The sequence below is a fragment of the Ptychodera flava genome, unplaced genomic scaffold (genome assembly GCF_041260155.1).
Source record: "Ptychodera flava strain L36383 unplaced genomic scaffold, AS_Pfla_20210202 Scaffold_34__1_contigs__length_2629520_pilon, whole genome shotgun sequence".
Lineage (NCBI taxonomy): Eukaryota > Metazoa > Hemichordata > Enteropneusta > Ptychoderidae > Ptychodera > Ptychodera flava.
The window spans coordinates 1579907-1590663 of NW_027248356.1; the positions used below are offsets into that span (position 1 = coordinate 1579907).

The 10757-nt window shown below is 36.4% G+C and overlaps 1 long non-coding RNA gene across 1 annotated transcript; it reads left to right on the forward strand.

Annotated features, from left to right (window-relative positions):
* The first annotated feature begins 3404 nt into the window (after positions 1-3404).
* On the forward strand, positions 3405-9518 carry LOC139127669 (uncharacterized). Its single transcript, XR_011551074.1, has 4 exons — positions 3405-3609; positions 4924-5101; positions 8536-8613; positions 9493-9518. It is a non-coding gene; the product is annotated as an uncharacterized lncRNA (long non-coding RNA).
* Positions 9519-10757: the final 1239 nt, after the last annotated feature.

Genomic DNA, 10757 nt, shown 5'->3' on the forward strand with positions numbered 1-10757 from the left:
TATATATATTATATATATATATATATATATATATATATATATATATATATATATATATATATATATATGTATATGGACATAAAATGCATCTTTGTTTTTTCTCCTACGTTGGATTGACATTGTTTTGTAAGGTTCTCTTTTGTTTCAATCTTATACATGATATTACTAGTGTTGTATATATTACACGTTCACACGTTACGTTGTTTTCAGCAATTTATGCCAAACACAATCGAAAGCTTTCTTGAAATCAATAAAACGAATAGACATCTTATTTGAATCTTTGATACTTAGTTCCTTTATCTTCGACCTTCCGTCATTATAGTAATAATATTTATTTATTTTACAATTGTCGTTAGTATAATAAGTTTTCATATGTTCAACACTTTATCCTAAAATCAAATTTTTTGTCAGGTATTACGTTATTTCTATTAAGGTAAACATGCCTCGGGGACAGATAGTCGGACTCTCAAATTCTTTTCTGATATATTAATAGTTGGGATGGTCATTTTAGAGCTTTGGAGAAAGATCCAAAATTTCATTTTCAAAATAGAGTTAACACATGGATGGCGGCCATTTTGAATTTCAAATATCGCAAAATGTGAATTTGTTTCTCCAGTTCCAAACTTTGCACGGTGACCCCCAGTTTCTATTTTTGATTTGAGTGGTTAAGTTTCATCCAGGAAAGTTTGAGCAAAAGTTTAAGTCTTTCACTTTCGAGGCGCATTCTACCTTAAAATTGTCAGTTAAACTGGAATTTAAGATTCTGGTAAATACCTTTCCAAGGTCACTTAAGGTAGCATGTGCCTCGCAGACAAATATATAGACTTTCAACTCTTTACGATTCTTTTCTCGTTAACCACTCGTGGGGGCTAATTTTAGGTTCTTGGTGTAAGAAATATTTTCACTATCTTAGGTTTTCGAAAATCCGTAATTGTATTTTTCCATACAAATCAACACAGGGGAGGCGATCATTTGGACGATATCGAGCACGAAACTGCGCATATGGTTGCCCAACATTTTTATTCTTGATTTGGTAAAAGAATGGTTAATAGTGACATTGACGAAAGATTGAGTACAATTTCAAGTCCTTTACTTCCGAGGTGCATAGTACAGTAATCAGACAACATTCTCATGCAGTTCTCAACAAAGAATGCAAGTTTTGAAGATGCTAACATTAATATTTGAAATTAAGATGACCGCAATAATGATAGTCCGAGTTTATCACTAGCAAGAACTGCCATTATGATATAATTACACATCCTCAGTGTCTTGATAAAATGGCGTGAGGACAAGGTCATTCGAAGTCCGCAGGCAACCTAACGTTCTGCCAGGTCGTATTGCTTCAAAACCGGTAAGGGATGGAGCATTTCATATTTGGCGGGGGTCTTTGCAAGATTGCCCTTATAACATCATTTTTTCTCCCTGCCTCACCTGATATATTCTAATGCTGTGTGAATCCTTCCTGATTCACAGGAATCTTTCTTTCCCCTGCATATGCCAGCAGAAATGCCAATATTCGTTGTTTACCTTGCGAAGATGCTTTCCTTCATATGACATGACAGAACGGAATAAGGAAAGAAAGTCAAACAGCACGGGTTGTACATTGAACTATTTGCACACAGCATCTGCTTTAGAATGCTGTAACGTTGGAAAGGAAAAGAAGCATCCCTTACATCAGCAAATTACTGATTGAAAAAAAGGGAAGAGACATCGAGGTCTCAATTTGCAAGAAAACCACTTACCAGTGTCAGTGGTTAAGTTTTTTTGGGGTAATTTCTAGGTAATTGGCCAAAAGCATATGGCACAAACCGACTAAGGATTGGAAAGATTGCAAATACAAAGGGTTAGAGGAATGCTGAAATTACACAATTAACCCTAACCCAATATATATATATATATATATTATATATATATATATATATATATATATATATATATATATATATATATATATATATATATATTATATATATATATATATATATATGCGGCTGTCCTTTCACGAGCGACCTGCCGCCGAATACCCCGCAGCACTCGTGCAAATACCGCTAGTACGGCGCGCTTGTACCACAGGCCATAGAGTTCTGCCATACAACACAACAGCTTGAATTTCAAATTGAGTGAAAGATGTTCTCTGTGGTAATGTACATGTACAATCAAACAATCTGTTTCCACAAAAATTAGCCGGTGAATACTTAACCTTCATTAATTAGGTTATGCAATGTGTTGACATCAGCATTCCTGACCGGCTTACATCATATTTTCAGAACAATTCGTAAAGCAGTTCCTGGTGAGGGGGAACTCAACACTTCTGTAACGTATTAAGGTAATATGCCCTCGCTAGTAAAAAACTTAAACTATTGCTCAAACATTCCTCAAGTAATCTTTCAACCGTGCACTTTCGAAATCAAGAATGATAAGAACATTTGGGTCATCGTGCAAATTCAGGTACTAGAGTAATAAATTACCCAACATTTACCAATATTTAGCATGCAAAGAGGGCGCCACCCTGTGTTCACTCTTGTGATTCGCTGCAGCGCAACGAAAAAGTACTCTCCTAATAACGTAATGAACACTCAGTGCGAACATGAAAATTGCTTTCGTTTTTTTCTTTTCTAAGACGCTGAAAAAAACTTATGACACCAAGCGCTTTAAAATGAGCCCCTCGAGTGTAGATCAGAAATAAAAGTTTAAAGGTTTGAGAGTCTGAATGTTCGACGTCTCCGAGAAGCATTCTACCTTTAGGTAAAAGTTTGCCTGCATTTATTTACGGTTACTGAAGATGAAACCAATATTTCTTTGCGTTCACTTTATCTGATGAATGTTAATGACTCGATTAGATAAAGAAGGCACATTACTTCAAAATTTAGGCATGTGAAACCTTGTAGAAATAATCAGGTGGTGAGGTAAGACTTTCTGTAATGTGAAGGCACGGTCCCCAAACACTGATGAAGCATTGTAGATTGAAGTGTCAAAGTGTCGATAGTGAGTTTGAAATTTACCTCAGAAAGGTAGATGAGCACATCTGTCTCTATCTGGTACCATCCCCTGGATTAAAGGTCAGTGATCTTAACGGTACATTGTCATTTCAATAAGCTGCTGTCTAGCAGAACTCCTCGCATGGAACAAATAACAGCAATGAGAGCACGTGACTTAACTCACGCGATGGTTCAACTCGGTGATAACAGCTACTGCACTGTATCCCTAGTAGGCCTGTGGGTCAAAAGTGTAAAAACCCAAAGCTACTATTATAAATCACACTTCAGAATGTGTAACTTGTAGTTGGTTTATCTGATACAGATTTTCAAAACCTCCAACCAATCAGCATCAGTGACAAAACGCCTTGCCGTAATGACACGCCAGTTTGCATCACGTGATCTGTCATACACTTATATATTGCATTATAGGGACAGACAGGTAGTCCAGGTTAGCAGACCAGTTTGACGTTACGAACACAACCATGTCTGTACTCAACAGGTGTCTGGTTTCTCTGTGTAGAAACCAAAGTAGATTTCTTCCAATCGGTGTGATGAAAATGACGTCATCATCGAAAGTAACGGCCAGAAAACTGGAAGGCAAAGTTGCCGTGGTAACGGGCTCTACCGATGGGTAAGCAAATTGTTTTCATTTCTTGATCGGATTTTTGGTGATCAAACAAAACTTATTCCATATAACTTATGATTGACTTGCTACACAAGCCAGTGGAAAAATCTGTACAAAAAGGGGGGCAAATGCGTTGGTCAGCTCATTTCTTCGTCCAATGAGGTGCAAGCTCTTATTGGTAATAACTAGATACAAATTATATTCAAGTAAATAAATATTAAATTGTCACTCGGTAGGTGGACATTCATGGTACCTCCAGCTAATGGTGAAAAACTGTTACTATTACTCTCAAGTTTGGTGTAAAAATGGAAAGCGCGTGGAAACCCTAGTGTTGGGAGCAGACTATAGTTATGTTCATCGAGTGCTTAATCCTTTGAGCGCCGAAGTCAATTTTTGTCACCCTTATAAATTATACCTAAGTCAAAAGTTGTCAGATTTCTTGCCAAAACTTTGATAAAAACTATCCAAAATTATCAGAAAAATTGCAGAGAAGTTCATAAAAATTGGTAAAATGTTGCACTAGAATTTTAATTGGGAAAATACATCACTCAAAAGGTGAATTACTTGCACCGTCGGGTAGCTGTCGACTATTATCTTAGCAATTAATAATACATATAAGGGATCATCGTACAAAGGTTGGTACCAGAGACAGAAATCACCTAAACCGATATTTGAAATTCAAAATGGCCGATATCCCTGTGTTAACTCTATGGGCAAAATGAAATTTTCGATTTTCGGACAACTAAGACAGCTAAAAGTTTTGGTTTTTTTGGCTCAGAGATCTCTAAAATTAGCCGCGCACAGACGGTAGGAGAGAAAAGAAATTGCGCGTCCGAGTTGCTTTCTAGGCGTACCCTACCGTCAGGATGGCTTCACCGTCCAAGAGATGAAAGGTCGAGGTGGCATTCAATTGAATAACAAACTATTTTTATGCGCTCTATGGAAATCTTAATTCCATATGACAGTGTTAAAATGCGATATTTTGTACATTCGACTAGACCGGTAACTTTTTTCCTTTCACTTGATGAATGTATGAGAAACTTAACAAAATATAAACTTATACATTATTGTAATCATGAAATGATATAGGGACCATGATAAAGCTGGAAAGGATATTTCAAGAGTAGTAATTTCATTTATTTATGAAATAAATTTCATCGCTTATTTTCTTATACTATTTACAGTTTATAAATTTAATAAAATAGTTTACATTTTTCCGGAATTGCGTTCCTTTCTACATATTAATATTGTACAATAATTCTTAGTGTGAACATTTTCAAGGAAATAATAATTTCGGATGAATTACTTTATGTCTTTTAGGATTGGATTAGCCATCGCCAAGAGATTAGCCGAAGACGGAGCACACGTGGTTGTTAGCAGCCGAAGACAAGAAAACGTAGATAGGGCAGTGGAGACATTAACATCAGAAAACCTGGATGTGTCTGGCATGATCTGTCATATAGGGAATGCAGAACATAGGAAGCACTTATTAGCAACTGTAAGTGAATTTCTTTGATTTTGGGACATACATTCCAGATGAGGTATTCCCCATTGTCAGATTACTTACCGATATTCTAACAAATGTCAGCGATTTTTACATTTATGTCTAGTGATTTTTGATTAACTTTTTCACAATATTTTAATTAGTGAGTGGCTGTAACAGCTTATGAAGCAACCAGACAATTCCTAGTGAACTTTTGACATGGCCCGACTTTAATCATTATGATAGTGGGTACCTCGGAAGTGAACGACTTAAACATGTACTTGAACTTTCAACCATGCTATTCAACCATTCTCTCATCCAAATCAAGAATAAAAGTTCGGGGGAGTGGGGTATGTAGGTTATGTAGTACCAGGGGGGTCACCGAGCATTTTTTTTTACTAGAGTAAAATGTACCAATGACTTGAAGCTCCGCTAGCAGTGTCTTTTAACATTATTTTTATGATTTTATTTTCAAACTAAAATAAGTTTGTGAGACTGTAATAATTTAGGTGTGTGTATACACTTATTATTAACTATCCGCTGGGACTGTATATGCAATTTTGAACAAGATAAAAATTACACTGTGATTAAATGTTTGCCCAAACATTAAATCGCAGCCCTATGCGGAAAAGCAAAAACCGTGGATACTGTGCATATCTGCACTGAAATCTTCACATAAACTGCACAGAGTAGTCCAATGTAATGCATAGGGATGAATGTTTTCAACTGTAATACTGTATGTTCCGTTTCCTTTATAATATTACAAATTTTTGAAAATGGCGGGAAATCAAAATGACCGTTAAAATTTGAATTTACTTGTCAAATGTTTCACAAAGGAATGGTTTCCTAATGCAGTAAAAGCCCATATCCCTTCAGAGGGTAGAATCAGAGAAAACCAGGAGAGAATAAATTAAGATATTTTGAGGTCAACAAAGTTCAGAGTCGAAGCTAGCGAGGCTTTAATTTGCAAAATAAAAAAATCACGTCCAATACATACCATTATTAATTAATACTGGCAAACTGATTATTGTTTCAATTAATTCAGCTGACTGTCAGAAAATAGTTAAGATCATACATACACAATTACCTGACTTGTTAAACACTTTGTATTGCGGCAAGATTGTAGGAGGGGAAAAACAGAAAGCAATAATGGAAAGTACATGGAAAGTGGGAGCTAAATTACAGTAACAGTAAGCTGTGAAATACTTTCCCAGAGATCATATGGAAACGGTATTACAGTGGTGTTTGCAGATAACGTAGAGAGTTATACGAGTTCTTCATGGCAATAGTGAGAGAGGACTATCTTATTCATTGTAGAAATCTGATAGGCGAGGGGTCTTGATTCAGTTCTCGCTAGACACAGAAGATGTTGTTGAATTATACTAGGGTGTTGTCAAAGCCTATGTCTTCAGTCGGGATTTGCTGGTACTCACCACTGCTAGCATGCTTGAATTTCACGCATTCATTGAATAACTAACCGCTTTGCATTGAATAACTTTGTCGCAATGATTAATTGCAGTCGAGTCGTATTCACTGGCCCATACTATCCTTGGAAACACATTACGCGATTATTTAAATGAAAAGACATATATGTTATTTAATCGTTTTAACAATAACCAGCTGACCTTTCAGAGAAGATTTAAGAAGTGCAGTAAAGGGCATTTGATCTTCAAAAGTTCATCGAGATTTCTATATAGGTCACCTCGACACGATGGGGTTAAAGTGCAGGGCACAAGCAAACGGACTGCGGGTAAAAATAGCAAGGTCTCTGTCTACCATGGAATGACCCCGACCCGCTTCTACCCACATGCATAATTGTAAAGAATCCAAATGGCCGGAACAGGTAAAATCTCCCCCCCCCCCGGGAATGTTTAGGATACAGTTTTCTTTAGAACCCATTTACACCCATGAAATGGCGTTTGTTTGCCAAAAATATGAGTAATATAAACTACATTTAAAATCAATTTCCATGTGTAGTAAAACACATGAACTGTAAACGAAATCTCACAAACGTCATGCTTGTTGAATTGAAGAGTTTCTTGGTCTTGTTTTAATGCCGTACATTGTTGGCTGAAAATCCCTGAAAGGTAATTCGCTTTCTTTGGAATCTGTGTAGGGTTGGATAAAAAGTTCAAAATAAAATAAAAAGCTTGCAAGATACAACGATGACGAGTTTGCAGACACAAAGTAAAGATAAAACATATAACAAGTACTTTATGGTTAACAAGAAGGACTATACCTATTTGATTACCCGCATGTCGTTTACTGCAGAGGCCTAGTGTTATAGATTACATTTGTCCTACCACATGGTCAATAAAACATCTTGCTATGGTAGCATAAAGGCAAGTATAGGAAAACTGGCGGTGGTGTATAAGATGATTAACACATTATGATAATGGAGAAGATGTGATTGCAGTTTGCAGATAGCATAGCATGATGGACTTTTCAGAAGAGAAGTTATGAAAATAATTGGCTGTAGCTGAAAAATACTCAGCCAATGCCAGTCGCCATCATGAAAACTCAGGGGGTCCTGTTAGAAAACTGGTTCCCCTAGGATAATGTGAATTTGTAATACTGCGAGGTGTGGGCTTACTATTTTGTAGTTTGTTGGTGGTTGTGACCTGTTGCCTTGAGTTGAATACCATTTTTATTGTTTCCTTTTTTCGAGAGCTTAAAGAGTACGAAAACACAGCAGTTAAAATAGCCTCTTCAATAACAGTACTAAGCCATTCGATTGTAACTTATGTAAAATTACTAAAATTAAATCTAAATCACAATTATCAAGCTGTGAGATGTCATGCATATTTATAATATATTAGGTAGAAGTCAATTTCCGTTTATTTTAGATTGACGCGATTGTAGTCTACTTGTTGTTTTTTTTTCATCCATATCAAATACGTCCTGTTATCATCAATATGTACATAAAGTAATTTTGCAGGTCAACCTTGTCCATTAGACACGGCCCTATGCATCGAATATGACGAATGGGTTTACTTTTACAAGTCAATAACACCTCAAGGGATAGGTACCACACTTCAAACAAAGTGTAGTTTACTTAAAGTTTGTACATTGTTGAATCTGGAAATGTCATCCGAAAACATTCTTCAGGGACATTAAATCCATGCTGTCGCAAGCAAACCCAAGCGAATTCCACAACATTTTTTATCAATATTTTTGTTCCTTTCTTGCTCCTTTGTATGATTCTAACAAAAAATTAAGAATTTGGCTAATGACCGGTATTTCGGTAAAATTCGTTCATCATTTTATCATTAATAGGTCATGTTCAGGTAGGTGAAAGATGGATATACGTGTGACACCCATTGAGCTCTAGTTACAATAACAACTATTTTTGTACATTCACATGTGATTTTGTATATTTTGCTATGGCGCTCTGTGACTCTCTCTCTCTCTCTCTCTCTCTCTCTCTCTCTCTCTCTCTCTCTCTTCAGACAGCAGAACGACATGGAGGTATTGATATATTAATTCAGAATGCTGCTGTAAACCCTCACACAGGACCGATACTTGAGGTGCGTTTATCAAAGATGATCAATTCATACTTTTAACACTGTCAGTATATGAGTTAGATCATCTTCATTTTCAATTCTGTGTGTTGCCATAAACAACACTTACTACTGTCTCATGGGCCATATCAAACGCCCTGATATACTATTTTCTAATGTTGGAAAATATTTTTACATGAGCATTGCGTTTCTTAACATTAGGAACAAGTAGTTGATATAGCAACTGACATAAATCATAGGAAAATAATGCCAGTGTAGGAGAGGTTTTCACTTCCTTGGTACTAAGGCAAATCCTTACCGCTTTTGTAATGATTTACACTGGACAAAATGCTTGATATGCCCTTAGCATATTGATGTATATTGACGTATATGGAACACAATACTAATTGCATACGCAGTGTATACCTTTGTATATGGAACATTCCAATACGTTGATATGCGTAGTGTATTTCTATGCAGATCATGAGTATACGTAATGCAGATCTTTGCACACTAATTGTACACTGTAGTTTTGCATTTTATTAGTATACGTACGTGTATACTTAACGTATTTCACACATGTACAAAATCAGTATATGTGTATATATTGTTGTATATCAAGCATTTTGCCCAGTGTGACGTATTTCAATGTTCACGTGTGTCACAGCGCACTGAGCAAGGGATCGCAACATGTTTACATAGCATGGAAATTAACAGAGCAAGAATATGTCATTAGGACACAGCAATACCTTACATTTAAGAAACACGACTATAGCGGTAACACACAACACCAAGTTGATGCAAAACACGTTTAACACCACTCGGCAACATTTTATAAACACAGCAAATGTCTTTTTTTGTCTTCTTTGCTCATTTTTGATGAGTCTTTTCAATGTTTCCTTGCAGACATCTGAGTCAAAGTGGGAAAAGGTAAGATGAAATGACACCAGTGTTCTCCGTCTTACTGAAAGTAGTCTGTCTCCTTTAAGTTATAACGTTAGGTTTTTTTCTAAAGTCAGAGCAGATGCAATGCTCTTCGTCACGAGTCTTCGCAAGTTTACCGCTACGTTGTGTGACCTTACCGAATTCACTGTAGCTATGAAGAAAAACCGTTACTAAATTTGATTTATTATGTACGCCACTCTCAGTTTTAAGTTTGTTAATGTATACACACACACACAACACACACACACACACACACACACACACACACATATATATATATATATATATATTATATATATATATATATATATATATATATATATATATATATAAACCGTACTCTCTGTGCCCAAGTTCAGAGGTTGCCATAAAGCCATTATGGTGTTAACCGGGAGGGCACATTGTATACATTTTGTATATATACAAATTTCTTAAAGTGCATTTCACAGAACCACTACAAGACGAAGATGCTCACTAACTATAGTAAAAACTCAAAACATTGGCACTCACCGAAAAAAACACTACCATATGTTGTTATTTGTGCAGCTGTTTCAAACTAATTTTCGTCGCCATTGGCGTGTGATGCATACTATTTTAGTGATAACTGACAGTACACATAAGTACATAATTCGTTATACATAATGATATTTTACCTATGTTTCATCAAAAAAATATATATCGCACCGTAATGATCGAGCTTGGACATCAATGCCTTGTTAGATTGTATGAATACAACAACTGTAGTCGAATATTGTTCTGCCTAAAACATTTAGTCAACTCGTCGAGTACACAGACACGCACAATAAATCTATGAAATGGCACAGCTTACACAGGTCTGTCACTTGCTCTTTCCGCGGAGCCCTCTCTCGGCAGTTTTGGGAAATTAAAATGAGAACAGCATCACGCTGACGTAATCATCATGGTGGTGGTGATAAGTTCGCCGCTTCAATGTTCCATAATATCAAGCATTTATGCTGCACTGATTTACATTTTCGTTAATTCTAGATCACCAGCGATGACACGCTGCATAATCTTGGCCTCAGCCGGACTCCAATGAAAAGGTAAGCAGGTTTACACAACAAAGAGAAAATCTGATGAAGGCTTGCCGCCTATCCAAACCTTGCACCCGGATATTTCACCAAAACCATACACTTCAAAAGCCGGCGACGAACAACTCTGAGATGGGTTGTCCTCCAATTATTGTAATGGAATACTCGGCACTAGCT